At 42.7% G+C, this 15,332-nt stretch overlaps 1 protein-coding gene across 1 annotated transcript in view; it reads left to right on the top strand.

Moving 5' to 3' along the window:
* lamc1 (laminin, gamma 1) overlaps window positions 1-15,332 on the top strand; it is a 51,490-nt gene that overhangs the window by 1,473 nt on the left and 34,685 nt on the right. The gene's annotated exons all lie outside the window — the stretch shown is intronic.

The following is a 15,332-nucleotide window of genomic DNA, read 5'->3' as shown; positions in this document are numbered from 1 at the left end:
GTTCACTGTGATTTGCAGTGTTTGCTCTCAAGACTGCAGCAGCTCAAACAGCTGGAGGTGTAAAGTTGGCGGCCGGGTGTCCCAGCCGCCTCCGAACGCATCACCCCCACCCCCACCCCACCCCGCCCACGCCCCCTCCCAGCTGTGGCTTATTCAGTATGTTTGGGATGGGGTGGGGTGAGCTCTGATGGACTAACCCTAAGCCTATTATAACCTCAATTTAAAAGGTTTTTTTTGGGGGGGGGGGATTTCGACCAGCAGGTTTTGTAATAATATTTTTTTCTTTTTATTTTAAGTGAAAACATTTAAATATCTCCAGTTTGAGCTTCTCAAATGTGATAATTTGCTGCTTTTTGTGACCAATACATTTAGTTCATAGAATTTGACACGTTGGACAAAAAAAAAGACGTTGAGCTCTGTAGAAACCTGAGATTTAAAAAAAAAAAACAAAACGTAAGTCATTAAAAGACCAAATTATGAACCGATTCATCCTGAAAATATCTGTGGCCTAAAAAGTAACCAAGTATAAACTCATTTTCTTGAAGTTTTAGGTAAAAAGTATGTTTTCTTTGGGTTTTTTTTTCCCGTTAAATCCTCAAAAATTTGCATAGACTTTGGTTGGCGGCGTTCTGATGGTGGGGAATCGAGACCCTTGACCCGGTATTTCCTAAAATCGCGACAACAGCTCCTCTTGCTGGCCTTAACGACATAAAGTTATCGTCATCGTCACTGCGGCTGCTGATGAAGGCCATGAAATGTGTCTGAAAACAAATAATGTATAAACTAGAACCCCATTAGTAAATGAATACTTGGACACATTAATTAACTATTTGTTAAAACTTAACGAATGTTAATTAATGTTTTTTTTTATTGTCAGGTTTTACAAAAATAAAAATGAAAAGGCCTTAAACAGTTGGAAACACAGAGTTTAAAAAAAAAAAAAGGTATTTTTTGCCGTTTTATCTAAATATAAACAGAATATTCGAAGGTTTTCGGACCGTTTCTGGACAAAAACTTGACATTTGAAGTCGCCTCTCCGGATTCTCTGGCACCGTTCAGACGTTTTAAAAGCTCGATCGGATGGATCTCCGTCAGAGGCCTTTCTTAGTTTTCCCGGAGCCGGCGACTCGGCTCTTTTAAAAATACCTGTCTATTTCTGAAACCGGAGGCCTCCCGGCAGCAGCAGCAGCAGCAGCAGCAGCTCCACTGTTTTTAACAGTGCTTGACATTCCTGAGGGGTTCGGTCATGCTGCTGGTTGGAGCCGAGCTGCCGTCTCCGTGGCCTCAGGTGCCGAGCTCCGATTTAGTCCTCGGGTTTTTTTCACATGGAAATGCAGTTAATTACACGCCGAGCCGCCCCGCCCCGCCCCGACGCAAAATCCGACTTCGTTCTGTCTTTTTTTTTTTAAAGCCACCTGTCGTCCGAGGGGGAAACGGGAAGTGATGCGAGCGGTCTGATTGGCCGCCAGCTGAAGTTCGCTTCCGTTTTCGTACTTAAGGGGAAACCTGACCAACAATTGCGATAACGCCACTTTTTAAATTTGTGAAACCTTTATTCTACCTGTTAAAACGCCTTAAAGGGACATTTCACTGCTTTTTCCGACCACTAATAGGGTCTAGATGTAAAACCACTTTATTCAGAGAGCTCAAACCTGGACTAGATTATCCTAAAGTGGCTATAGATTTTTCTAAAATGTCTATTAGAGAATTAAGAGGAGCAACAACCGAAGAATCAGCCGCTTAGGACTGCAAGTCAAGTTTCCCTTAACTTTCCCCTTAAATTGCCAAAAATCTGAAGATTGTAATTCAGAAGCTAACTTTCAGCGTCTTCTGAGACTCCTGTTTACGAGAGTGAAGCCAAAACTTCAGGAGAACCGATTTTCTGCTTCTGCCTCGTTTTATATCATCGTGAATTGAAAATGTTTTCAGGTTTTTGGTCGACTGAGCATCTGAAGATGTTGGGCTCATTTTTTTTTTTTATCAATTAACTTTGAACTCGTAGTGAGATTGGACCCGGGTGAATGTCTGCCGGCGAAGTCCCCCTCGAGTTTCAGTTTTCGGCTGTTGATCGACTTGTTTGTTGAACTTTTTGAAGGCTCGTTGAGTTTCTTGTTTGCAGCTTGAAGAGGTTGTTTCCTGTCGAGATCTGTTCCTGTTTAGACGGCGCCGAATATTTTGTCTTTTTTTCCTCGGGATCCACAGTAGGCTCAGAAACACACACACACACACACACACACACACACACACACACACACACACACACACACACACACACACACACACACACACACACACACACACACACACACACAAACACACACACACACACATTATTCAGGCATTCGTCACCGTTTTCTGATATTTATAGACCAAAAAAACAATAATCGGTTATAGAATATCTATAAAATAATCGCTAAACTAAAGCAAGAAGTTTTCATTTAATACGTCTTTCTGTAAAACTCCTTTTTTAAAAAAAAATTTTGGTTCACAAACGAGCCCAAAAACACAAACTTGTTGTAGAAGAACTAAAATCTAAAGAAATGCAGTCTAAAATTTGCTAAATTCTGAATGGAGTCTGGTGCCGAGTTCAGAGGTTCGATCCTTAAAGTCAGGTTCTGTCGGAGAGAAAACGTCTTGGATCAAATATTGAAGTCCAGCTTCGTAACTCCGCAGGTTTTGATACTTGATGACTCCCGTTTATTAAACGATTCTCGGCCGCTGAAGTCGTGAGTCTCTTCTCTCTCTCTTTTAGTTTTAGAGTCTGCGATCCTCTGTTCAGCCTTAATCTCAGGAAACCCGACGTGTTTGTGGAGCTCAGATCTCGCAGCGTTTGAAGTGATGCAGCGCGACGTGTCCCGACTCGACTCGAGGCCGAGGGCGACATGAAAGACCCACAAGGAAGAAAACCTGCAGATGGATGAGGAGGCGGGGGGGGGGGGGGAATCATTTATCCGTGTTTAACCAACACAGCTGAAGTTCTGCCAAACTTTAAACACGAGCAGCTGCGGAAGAACTTAGTCCGAATGAGTCGGTCTAAAATTGACAAAATTCTGAATGGAGTCTGGAACAGTCGAAGTTTTGAGTCCAAACTTTGACTCGTTTTAGTTTCTCTTTAATTCATTTAATTTAAAAAAAATAATTTTTTTAATTTAACAAGCGTCGAGAATCTGGAGGTTTTTTTTATCGAGAAAAAGTGTTGTTTTTTTTTGTGCCGTTTGTTAGAAAAACAATCCAGATTAATTTTCCTATAATACTTTTTAACGATGTTTATTTGCATCGTTTGTTGAAGACTTTAACAGAAAACAGTCCGGGTGCCCGACCGCAGCGCAGTTTGATCAAATTAACTTTATCCACAAAAAGACGGCGGTGACGGTTCTCAGGATTAATTATCGTAAAGAAAAGCTGCTCAAACTCTCCAGATTCCTCTCGTGTGAAGAGCGCTGAATATTCATGAGTCAGTCTGAAGGAGGGAGGAAAAAAAAAAAAAAGGCGCCGGGAGGCCTTTCGCAGAAATGTTCAGGAAGTTGAAGAACATTAGGCTTCTTCTTCTTCTTCTTCTTCTTCTTCTTCTTCTTCTTCTTCTTCTTCTTCTTCTTCTTCTTCTTCTTCTTCTTCTTCTTCTTCTTCTTCTTCTTCATTATTACTGAGCTGTTGTTTGACACAGACGTGATAAACTATCAGACACGAACTTGATGACCGACTTTGGACCGGAACTATCGAAACACTTCGACGACCAGCTGGAGAACCTGCGGTGGTTCTGTGAGGACCCGGTTCGGGTCGGTCCGATCCAGAAGAGCTGAACCGGTGAAACGCAGCAGTGCAGTGTGGGAAAAAAACCCAACTGTTTCCCAACTGAAATTGAAAAGTCCAGTTATTTTTGTTGTTGTTGTTGTTGGGTTTTTTTTTTTTTTCTTCCTCTCAGCTGTTGCAAATTATACCAATCTGAGTGTATTGAGGATGGAGGGGAAGTGGGGAGGGGAAGGGGGGGTGGTCATCTGGACGGGACTCATTGTTTTGTGTCTCAGGAATGAGCTCGGCGTGGGAAACTGGGATGTGGGGTGATTATGAGAGCTGCACAGCTGGACGACGGAGGACGCTTTGCAGCTGATGAGAGAGACGGAGAAACCTTCCCCTCAACTCGCCCAAACACCCCTTAAATTCCCCCTCAAATTCCTTCCATTCTTGCTCCAATTTCAAGAGTCCCGAGTCAGGTTTTATTTAAAAATCAGATCAGTGTGTTGTTTTTTTGTTTTTTTATACTCTAAATCTGTCCTGCAGACTTTGAAAATATATATATATATATATTTTTTTTTAGTAATCTTTTTTTTTTATCTTTTGAGGAATTCAGGGACGTTTCGCCTCCATGTTCAGACTTCAAAGAACCTCTCAGGTACTGAAGCGAGCAACGGCGTTTTCACGTGATGCTTTCTGGCAGCTCGTCTTAAAGGTGGCTCACGTTTAAAAGCCGGACAAACAAGGAGTACGGGGCCTTAATTATTTAATGATGACGGTTCGATGTCAGTCAGGGAGGAACCCTTTATTAATCATATAATGAAGGTCTTATTAAAGGCATGTTTATTCTTCTTGCTTTAAGGGCTTTTGTAAAAGGTTAATTCCCTTAAAACTTCATGCATTATATTTCCGAATAAAAGAGCCTCAGAATTGCGTCCAAAAAGGGTTTTATGAGGGTTTAACTGGGAAGAATACTTTCATTGATAATCTCATTATTATCAGTGGATTATTACTGGATCATTTTAATGGAAAATTTACCATGAAGAATGGCGAGGACAAAAAAAATGAAAGTGTTTTTGCAGAAGCAGTTTTTTTTTTTAAAAGAACTGTACGGAGGCTGAAAACTGGAACTTTATTTTGACCTTGAAAAGGTTCTAAGTGTTGTGGAACGTTCCTGCAGTGAGTTTTTTATTTTTTTTTATTTTTTAACTCCTACTTCGAGGTCAGAACTTTCCCAGTACAATAGGAACCACGTGTACGGTGATTTGGTTTACCGACATACAGCCCTTTTCCTCAGGGAGAACTGAAAACCACCAGACTCCATTAACAAAAACAGTAATTTTACCTCCTCAGAACATGAGTCACAGGTCTACCGCTGCTACTGTTAGTTAGTTAGTTAATGTGTGTTATTGTGTGACTTTAGTGGGGTTTTAACAAGTCGGTTTTGAGCCGAACTTTCACCAAAAGTCTCACGAGAAAACAAACAGACAAACCAAAATAAGGCAGCAGTAGATCCGCCACTCCTGTGTCCTGCTTGGTAGAATTACTGTTTTTGTCAATGGAGTCTGGTGGCTTTAGAAAGCGACTTAAAGGATCCACCGTCGGAAAGGGCCGTCTGACGGCTCGGTGAAGAATTTAAAATATTCAATGAACGCAAACACACACAAAAAAAGCTCATAACGGTATTTAGTTCTTGAGAAACCTCCGCAGTGGAGTAGTTCCTGTCAGGGAGTTCCCAGTAACCTTTGGTCTTTATGGTTGAAGAACGAAGTCCATGACTTGATTAGAAAAAGTCCCTCAAGCTATAATCTGTAACATTTACGGTCATTGTCAGGTTTTAAACTTCTTAAACTGATTCTTTCTCAGTAAAAATGTTCTTTATAAGTCGTGGAACCGGTTCAGGTTCACCCGTGACCCAGATCAGTCCCAGATCTGCCTGCATTTGAGACGACAGTCGGAGAACTCCGCGGACAGGAAGCCCTCTCGGCGAGGTCGAGCACGAGGCGTTAAGGGCCCCTCAGATATCTCTGTAACCTTGAAGCTTTCCAGACGCTGCCACGTGACTCTCTGCCGACATCTCAGGCTGCCGGGGGTCAAGGTGACTCGTTCAGACTTCAAATAAGACAGGAAAAACATTTGTTTTCTGCTCGGAGTGAAGCGAGCAGCTTAAAGAACATCCGGAGAGTCCGCCGCTCTCGGAGGAGTTTGTTTCTGCTCCGATGTCGAGATATTTCAGAGAGTAAACATCAACACGTCTCTGATTTGATCTTCACGGACTCGCGTCCTTGGTGTTGTTAGGAAAAAGGGATTTATTTTATTTCTCCCACTTGGACTAAAAGTTTCTGCTGCTGCTGAGAAAAGTCAAATTTATTCACAAGTGTTTGTTTTACTGTGGCAGGAAGTCGCCGCTGCGTTTGAGCCGTTTGCTTTTTGTCGATTATTGAACTGTTGTCTGCACCGGTTCAAGAAAAACTGTGGTGGCTGTTAAATACCTCCGATTTTGAATGAAGTTTGGTCGTGTCCTCGTGAAGCGAACTTCTTGTTCGACCGTTTTAGTTTTAAAGATGAAGCTCGGGTTTTTAATTATAAACCGTGTCGGTGTCGTGAATGACTCGGCCCTCTCAAAACAGCTTCTCTTCCTGTTGGACGGACGACGACTTCATCATCACGTCGTCGTGACATTCCTGCAGGGCGGTCGGTCACGGAGTCAAACTTGAGCTTTTTTTTTTTGTGTGTGTGTGTGCGTCAAATTGACCCGCTCTGCTAAAATAGTGTAAAAATAACACGGACTCTGGTTCAGAACATCCTGCTGAGATTTAGTTTTCTGTTCTGGGTAAACTGGGTTCATTAAAAACTCCTCAGTTGATTCATTCTGACTTCATGACGTCCTTTTTTTTTGTTGTTGCTGATGGAAGTTTGTTTTTTTTGTCTGATGACTTCAGCTCCATTAATAAAATCCCAGAGCCCCGAGGCGATGTCTCACTGTCTGAAAAATGCAGCACAGAGTCACCTGAAACAAACCTGCTGCTTCAGATCAAGTTTAAAAAAATCTGACAAACGCATTTCCTCCTCCTCTTCTTCCTCCTCCTCCTCCTCCTCCTCCCTCCTCCTCCTCCTCTTCAGCGTGTCACCTTCAGGTCTGAACCCCCAGTCATCTCAGGAATTCAAGACTTTTCCTGAGAGCTGAAGTGGGTCTGGGACAACCCCCACAACCCCCCACCCCCCCCAATCCTCCAGCCTCCATCAAAGAGAGGCCAGGTCCTATCAGGAGATCAGAGGCGGGAGGCCCCTCCTCATCCTCCTCCTTTTCAGCCCCTCCGACATCACAAACCTGCCTGTCTTTTCTTTCTTTAACATGGAGGGGTGGGGAGGTGGATGGAGGGGAGGGGGGGGGTCTTCCTTGTTTCTGCACATCTTCAGGTTCTCGTTTGTCTGGTTTAGTTTTCAGCCATTTTTGTGATCGTCTTTTGACATTTTGAACTCTTTGTTTCTTTCGGTCCATTTATCTGGTTTTTAAAGCTCAACCGGATTTCGTCTCTTTTTAAATTTTGTCTGAGGACAGAAAACAATTCAATCTTTTACTTCGTTTGACTCAAACTTTTACTCCTCAGTAAATATCGTGGCGAAGAGGTGACCGTAACCGCAGCAACCTCAGAATGACCTCCCATCTTTCCCGGTTGGCTTTTCTAAAGATAAGATAAGACTTTATTAATAAAAACAGCGGAGGACATTCAGTCTGATTTACTATCATTTCAGATGTAACATGGAAACGAGGAATTTGTAAATTTTCTTTCAACAGTAGAACATCTCTGTGCTTTTAGAGGTGAATTCTCTAAACACAACATTTCTGCTGACCCGTACATATTTTTGATTTATTTTGGTATTAGTTATTATTATTTGGTATTAGATAGATTAAAGCAGATACAATCTTCACTTCCCTTCTGAGATCTTCAGATAGATATTGCACTTTTTGGTCACGACGATAATCTCTTGAATGCCTCATTTCAAGTCCTTTAAGATATTTGAAAAAAAAAAAAGTGATAATTTACTAAAGATTTCCTGGAAACATAAAACTTTACTTTTAATTTCTTTTAATTAAAAACCATCATGAGTTTGTTCTCTGAAGTTGTGGATCAAAAATTTCCAATGCGGAAATTTCCAAACTCTGAGTGACATTTCCGCAGTTGAAGGATCTTTATTTACCTGCTGCCCCAAAACACACACACACACACACACACACACACACACACACACATGCACACGCACACGCACGCGCCTCCTCATGTTCAACCCGCCGCTCTGCGTTTGTTCACTCATCACGCCCCACTTTGAAGTACAAACTCTGCATTCTTGTTGCTGCGTGCTAATTAAAAGGCCCGCGGTGCGTTCAGGGTCACCGCGGGACCTCCGTGACAGCGCGAGTCCCCCGTCCTGTCCCTCGGACCGCGGCGGCCACGTCGGTTCTTTGCCCCGGCTGAGAATCTGCAGCTGTTAGAGGACGGATGTTGTCGTTTCCTTTTCAGCTGCTCTTAGAAAAAGTCCAAATTATCACGTGGGAGTTTGGTCAAAATCAAAATGACATAAAGGAACATTTAAAAACAATATTAAAACAACACCGAATGACATACAGGTATTAATACTAATATGATTTGATACTAACGTTTTAAATTGGCCCTAATCTGGCCCGCCTCCTGCCCCGCCCACACGCGAGACCACACCCCTTGCACTTCGCCCACCACCATATGGACTTTTTTGGGGACGCTCGCTGTACACTTGATTATTTTCTACATAAGCTACTTTTCACCTTTGACTGGTTGTACTCTTAGCTTTGTATTGGGGGAGGAGAAGGGGCGGGGCAGGAGGCGGGGCTTAGATACCGCATTTCCACCCTCTGCCTATAAAAAATTTACGTCGTCTCCTCCGCAGCTCGTCCAAATATGGTCGCTTTCTGGCTCCAACCCCCCCCCCCCTCCCCCACCCACCAAGATGGCGACGGTCAAATGCCGGCAGCTCGCAAACTATTTAGTGACGTCATGAATATAAAGCTCTATTATGGATATTTTACTCAGGATTGTCCATTTTGAAATTTGAACACATTTGACTGTCGCATTTTAAACTGAAGTCATCTCAACACGATGTTTTTCTGTGTTCTGAGTTGAACCGGCGAACGTTCGTGTCCGAGCTCGTCGGCTTCTTCCCCTCTCGTGGATCTTATTCTTTTATACCGCCTCCCAAACCGTGGAACAAGCGACAGGCTGTTATTAAACTCCGACATATTCCTGCCGACATCTGGATCAAATCGTCGCGCCGATAAAAGTCGCAGGAAGTTGCAAGTTCTTCTTCTGCGGCTGTAATTACAGCTTCGTCTCGGCTGACGTTTTTCCCCACCGGAGGCGCGCCGATGAGAGTTTATTGAAGCTGTCAGATTTTAAACTTCTGCTTTTCGCTCAATGTTTTCCTGTTGTGTTTTTTAATTGTTTTTTATTTGAGTTTCCAGCTCGAACCGCGACATCAGACCTCCTGATTATGAACTAAATTGACCTCCGAGCAGAGAATATATTGGTGGTCGTTAAGACGGCGGTGAAAACATAAACCCTTCAGACCCCGCTAGGTTACAAAACAGCGAAACGCTCCTTTAACTCGGGCTTTAAAATGATAATTTGGCTCCTGTGAACTTCGGATGAATGGACGGGCTCATGTCGGCTCAGACTAAACACCTGAGATCGGATCTGCGGGGCTGAACTTGAGACGAGCTGCGAGGAGGATTAAAGAGGGGAAGATTTCTCCTATCAGATTCCACCGTCGGGTTTTTTTTTTTTTTTTTTTGTGGTTTCTTTAAAGGAACCACAGACGTTCAAGGGGAGTCGGGGTGTCGGTCTGGTTTGTTCACTTTGTTTTGCTGACGCTGTCCGACACGCAAAGATCAGCAGCAAGAAGTCTTTGGAGAGGCAGGAAATCCCCACTTAGACATGATTCATTGAATCAATCAGTTAAATTGATGTACTGTACTAATTGCGATTCTGATTCAGGACCTCCTTAAAACGTGTATTTCCTGCATGGACCCTGGTTCGGGTCAGCCAGCCGAAAAAAAAAAAAAACCTCCAGTCGCGACGCGGCTAACTGTGCTGTGGAGACCTCCTGACCTTTGACCCCGACTGTAAACTGACATAACAAAGTGCTTCCTCTCCTGTGGGAAGAGAAAACGCTGTGGGAATTTTTAAACCGGACTCGGGAGAGAAGCAGCTCCTGATCGGAGGGTGGGGTGGGGGGTGGGGGGTGGGGTCCTGGGTCCCGGTCCCGACTCCGACTCTGTGATTTGCTTTTGCCCAGGAAGTGATTCAGCGCCCCAGGGAGAGCAGACAGGGGGGAGCTGATGTGGAGGGTGGGTGGGGTGGGGAGGGCGGGGTGTTTCTATTATTATAGACGGCGTGGAGTCTGTGAACGTGCAGAGATGCATTACAGGGACAAGCAAATGCATGCAGGGTAATATTAGCCCTGCTGCTACCGGGGGGCGGGGGGAGATGAGGAGGGGGATGAGGAGGGGGATGAGGAGACAGTTAAAAAAAAAAAAAAAAAAAAAAGCCCGACTCGTTTTTTTTTTTTCCAAAGCCGATTGAAGGTAAACACGATGATTACGCGGCCGACGTGCCGACTGATTTATACGCCGCTTGTAACGTGATCCTCGGGCCTTCGTTCGCACCTCATAATCAATTCGTTGTGTATTTTTTTATGTATATATAAAACAGCTTTTTAAAAGACCGAACAGCTGATCGACTAATTAAGAACACAACCGACAGATCAATTGATGATGGAAATAGATGTAAATAAAACAAACGCCCCACTACCCGAAAACTTTTTTTGACTCCGAATGAAACTATCATATTTTCTCATTTCATCTCTTTGCTCCTCTTTACTAAAAAAAAGTTAAAAGTGTTCAGTATCTGTGTCGTATATTCTGGTCCTGCCTATTAATAAAGTCTCTCTGGATGCGGGTACAGGAAGTTTTGAAGGTTGTATTCCAGATTGAAATAACTGAAACTGGAGACTTTGTCGGAGGCTCCCTGCCGTCAGGAGAATATTACTTCTGTTGGATGTCGCGGCGGGGTGGAAACGTCGTGACAGCGGGTGGATGTTTATTTATTTCATCTCCCGGATGGAAAGATTGACTTCCTCTGTTGAGGTCTTGGCGTCAAAACTTCTTTGTGTCGGCAGCGACGTGAATTTTGCAGACCGGGTGTTTATAAAAAAAACAACAACAACAACAACAACAAAAAAGTTAGACGAGCAAACAATCGACACGCCGCCATTGGCTAGTGATGTGACGTCTTTTTTTTTTTTCACGCAATCCGATTGGTCGTTGCCTTTTTCGGAAACCTCGGAAATAATGTTCCCTCCCCTCCCCCGCCCGAAAAAATACGCCGTTTTTGTAATATCCTTGTTTTTGTGTGACAGTACCCGCGACAAAAACAACAAAATATAATAATAATAATAAAAAATAAAAAAAACGTTGTAAAGTTGGAGAAACCTTTGGACTGCGGGGGGTGTTGCGTAACCGCAGTTTATTTACCAAGACTTCGTTCGACTCTCTTTCTTCTGCTTCTCCTTGTTTGTAAAAGGATTTAAGTGGCATGAAGGCACCTCCTCAACGCTGCGGTTCTGTTTGAGTTTCGTTGTCTATTTTTAAACCTGTCATTTAAAAAAAAAAAAATGATTGGCCCTCCCGAGCTTCTTTTAAACTCGTCTTTTTTTCCTTTTCTTTTTTCCTTTCTGTTACGACTGCGCGCGTCATCGTTCGGACCCCGACATGACTCGACAGAAAAAAGTGAGATTAAACCCGTTTCTGTTCCCCGTCGTTGCCGTTTTATCTTCGCTTCGATTTCATCTCCGTGCAGCCGCCGGGCCTTTTTATTTAAAAAAAAAAAATTTTTTCTCTTTGGAAAGAAGATTCAGAAACGAATCGTCCTCTTTTAGAAACGCCGAGCTGACGGATGAAATTAATTGGCGCGTGTTTGTCAAACACAATAAATTGTGCGAAGCCGAGATTAAAGCCTTTCGACTCGGAGACGGCAGGATGTGCAGTGTTTTCTCAGATGAGCGGATAACAGCTGAGCGTCCTCCGGCGCTCTGAGACACGTTCTCTCATTGTTCGGCTTTGTTTACATCTTGGAGACCCGAGACGTCGGCGAGACGCCCGAGTGATGTGGGTTTTTTATTTTTTTATTTTTTTTATTTGCTGGAAGACCTCGGGGCAGATGTTTTTCTTTCCTCCTCTGGAGGACGAGATGTTCCTGATTGCTGCCATTTAATCCCGCAAGATGAACATTCGCGGAGTTTCTCCCAAATGACACGTTTCTGTCGCATTTGAGCTTCTTCTTCTTCTTCTTCTGTTTCAACTTTAAAAAAATGTCAGATCTTCGTGTTTAAGGTTCGACACCCAACACTTTTCCGTCCGCCGTCTTAACGAAGCCTCTTTTCATTTTTGAAGATCTGATAGAAACCATCCGCTGGTTTCAGATTTCAGTCTCTGTTTTCATGACTTCTCCTTTTAATCTGACTTCAGAGGAAAAACTTTGAATTTGCATGAGAACTTTTAGTAAAAAATAAAAAAATGGATGAACTTTCTGCCAGAAGGAACCTCGTATGCGAGAACGGTTCACTTCGGAGGCCGGTCGACCATCTGGGTTGACTTGATTGGATTGATTTCAAACGTTTTGTAAAGTTGCACCGCTAACGTCGACCGTGATGAAATCCTCCTCCTGACAGAGGGACTGTGTTGCTCCTCCAGAGTTGTATTGGCCCGGCAGCCATAACCTGTGATTTATTATTCATTATTAGTGCGAACAATAGCGAAATCCCCCCCTTTTGATTTGGTTGTTTGAAATACCAGAACCGAGGTTATGAAAATAACATTTCAGCGAGTGTGGATGGGTGTTGATAATAAATTCTTGAGGGAAGAGCCGAGACATCGCAGAGACGTCAGCGTTTCCCTCAGGCGGACAATTTTACTTGTGGTGACGAGTTGTGCAAATGTGTTAATAAATGTTTGTGCGCCGGCTCAATTTAGAGGAGGAGAGCGCAACTAAAACGTATTTTCTGTCGCTGGAAATTACAGATGTTCCCTGAACGCCTCCTGATGGCTCACGTCGCTCATGTCGTAGAGTCTGATTGGCCGTCGTTGGGTCGACGGTTCGATCGGTCATAGAAGTATCTGACAATCATTTTCTTAAATAAAGTGAGGGACTTTTTTTTTTAATGTGTAAAATGTTGGAAAATATTGAAAAAAATATTATTATTATTATTCCCCAAATAATCTTATTGAAAATGTTTAGTTTGCATCTTATACAAATATTATAATAAGATTTTGTCTTTCTTTTTATTATCAAATGAAACAATCTTGGGTGCTGGCTGGTTGGTTGGTTTGTTTTCTGGGTGTCTGCTGGGGGTCAAGCCGGGGGCCCACCAGCCTCATGTTTGCCCCGGGGGGCCCTGGGGAGGTGGATCCGGCCCTGCTTCTGTAGCTGGACGGTTCAACTTTCCTCCATGAAGTTGAGCGTGACATGCTGAACGTCTTAATCCTCCTCTGTGTTTGGTACAAAACTCTGAGTGACGTCAGGCTTTCTGTGTGTGTGTGTGTGTGTGTGTGTGTGTGTGTGTGTGTGTGTGTGTGTGTGTGTGTGTGTGTGTGTGTGTGCGTGTGTGACGACACCCCGCTGGGACTCTTTTGTCTCTGATAACGAGAGGCGCTGCTGTTTGTTCCTGACGTCCCGGTGTGGTGACACCTCGTCTTCTTTGGTGGTCTCCGCTTTTAAATCTTCCCCAAACACACTGATGTGGGGGAGTGTGTGTGTGTGTGTGTGTGTGTGTGTGTGTGTGTGTGTGTGTGTGTGTGTGTGTGTGTGTGTGTGTGTGTGTGTGTGTTCGTCCTCTGATTAGATCGCAGCTTCTCCTCTGAGCTGATGGGAATCTGCTGCTGGCTTATTTCTGGCTCTGAGCTCGTCTTTCTCCTTCACGGTCCAGAAAAAACTCAAACTTCCCCCGCTGACGCTTTCTGGAAGTTTTTTTTGATGAATATAACGAAGTTTACAACCAATCAAACCGTTCGATTAGGGGAAAATAATAAAGGCGTCTTCAGATTTGTGTTTTAGAGCTACGAACCGAAGCTGTCTTGATAATGGATTTATCTTCCCGGATTCATTTTCTTTCGTGGGTTTTAGACATTTTAAGACCTCGAACTGTTTCTTCTCTGACTTTTATAGAAAAAGATCTCAATGACCAGATAATCCATCAAGAAAATGAATGAAAGTCAGGTTTTTTTTTTTCTTTTTAAGTATCAAGAAAATAAAAACCTTCAAATGAACAACCTAACTAAACCTTATTTATATCCGAGTATAATCACCTAAATAAAATCCGGTCAAAGATAATAAATGATGTAATTCAGGACTAAAAGAAAACGAACTCGTAATGCGACTTAATGTGCAACTTTATTAACTGAACTCGCAGATTCAAACTATCAAAAAAACAAACGAATTTTTAAGAAAATAAAAGCCCAATGAAGTTCCCTCCCGTCTTCACTCCCTTCCTGCTGCCCTCCCCACCCCTCCCTCCCCAAACACTTAATTGGAAATTCCCCTGCTGACACACACACACACACACACACACACACACACACACACACACACACACACACACACACACACACACACACACACACACATAAACACACAAAGTGTTAATATGATAATTAGAGCCCGACTGATACTGAGAACTTTGGAGATCAGGAAGTAAAACAAATAAAAAAATCTTGATATCAACACATTTTATAAAAAAATTTTTTTTGAATCGATCCTTTAAATGTTGTTAGAAATCACTTTTATTTTGATAGAGGCAGGATAATTTATAGACAAACAATAAACTTTAGGTACAGAGCATTTTCGCTGATGATTAATAGTAATGATTTACAATTGAATTGTCTTTTTGGAGTTCATTTTCTGCCACGATTAAAGTATAATCATGTTACGAAGAAGGAGAGAATTTAACAGTGAAATATACTAATAAAAATTACATTTCTGATTTTCACGGGGCTGATATTGACATAAAAAAAAACAACAACAACAATTTAATAACCTTAAGTGAAACGGTGAAAAACAACATGGACATTATTCTGACATTTTGTTGATATTTATTTTACATTTAATTGAAATTTTTCACTTTTTTTTTAATTGATATTCCAGAAAACTATATTCCTCTACAACTGATTTGAAATGAAACACTAAAAGTCGTGCAGTCGAGTTGATAGCGGGTCAGTTGGGGGGTCCGTCGGGTCCACGGTAGACGGTTTTAATCTGCTCTCGTCCAATCAGAGCGCTCGCTCTCCTTATCAAGCAGAAGAAGAGGTGGTGGTGATATCGGCGGCAGACGGCTGCGGCTTCAACTCCTCCCGAGCTTTAGTTATTATAGAAATAACCAAACAGATCAAATAAACAGTTTCTAACTAATGAAATGATCAAAATTCAACTATTGAAGAAAAGTTCTGTCTGATCAAATATGAGAAAATAATCCTCAGGTTAACAGACGATGTTGCACGTGAAAGAAAATAACCT

The sequence above is a fragment of the Brachyistius frenatus genome, unplaced genomic scaffold, assembly GCF_029030835.1.
Source record: "Brachyistius frenatus isolate BFR_SWC_R1_liver_20210118 unplaced genomic scaffold, ASM2903083v1 Contig_306, whole genome shotgun sequence".
Taxonomy (NCBI): Eukaryota; Metazoa; Chordata; class Actinopteri; family Embiotocidae; genus Brachyistius; species Brachyistius frenatus.
Note: the sequence above shows the minus strand (reverse complement) of the source record. Positions and strands in the feature narration are given on the sequence as shown.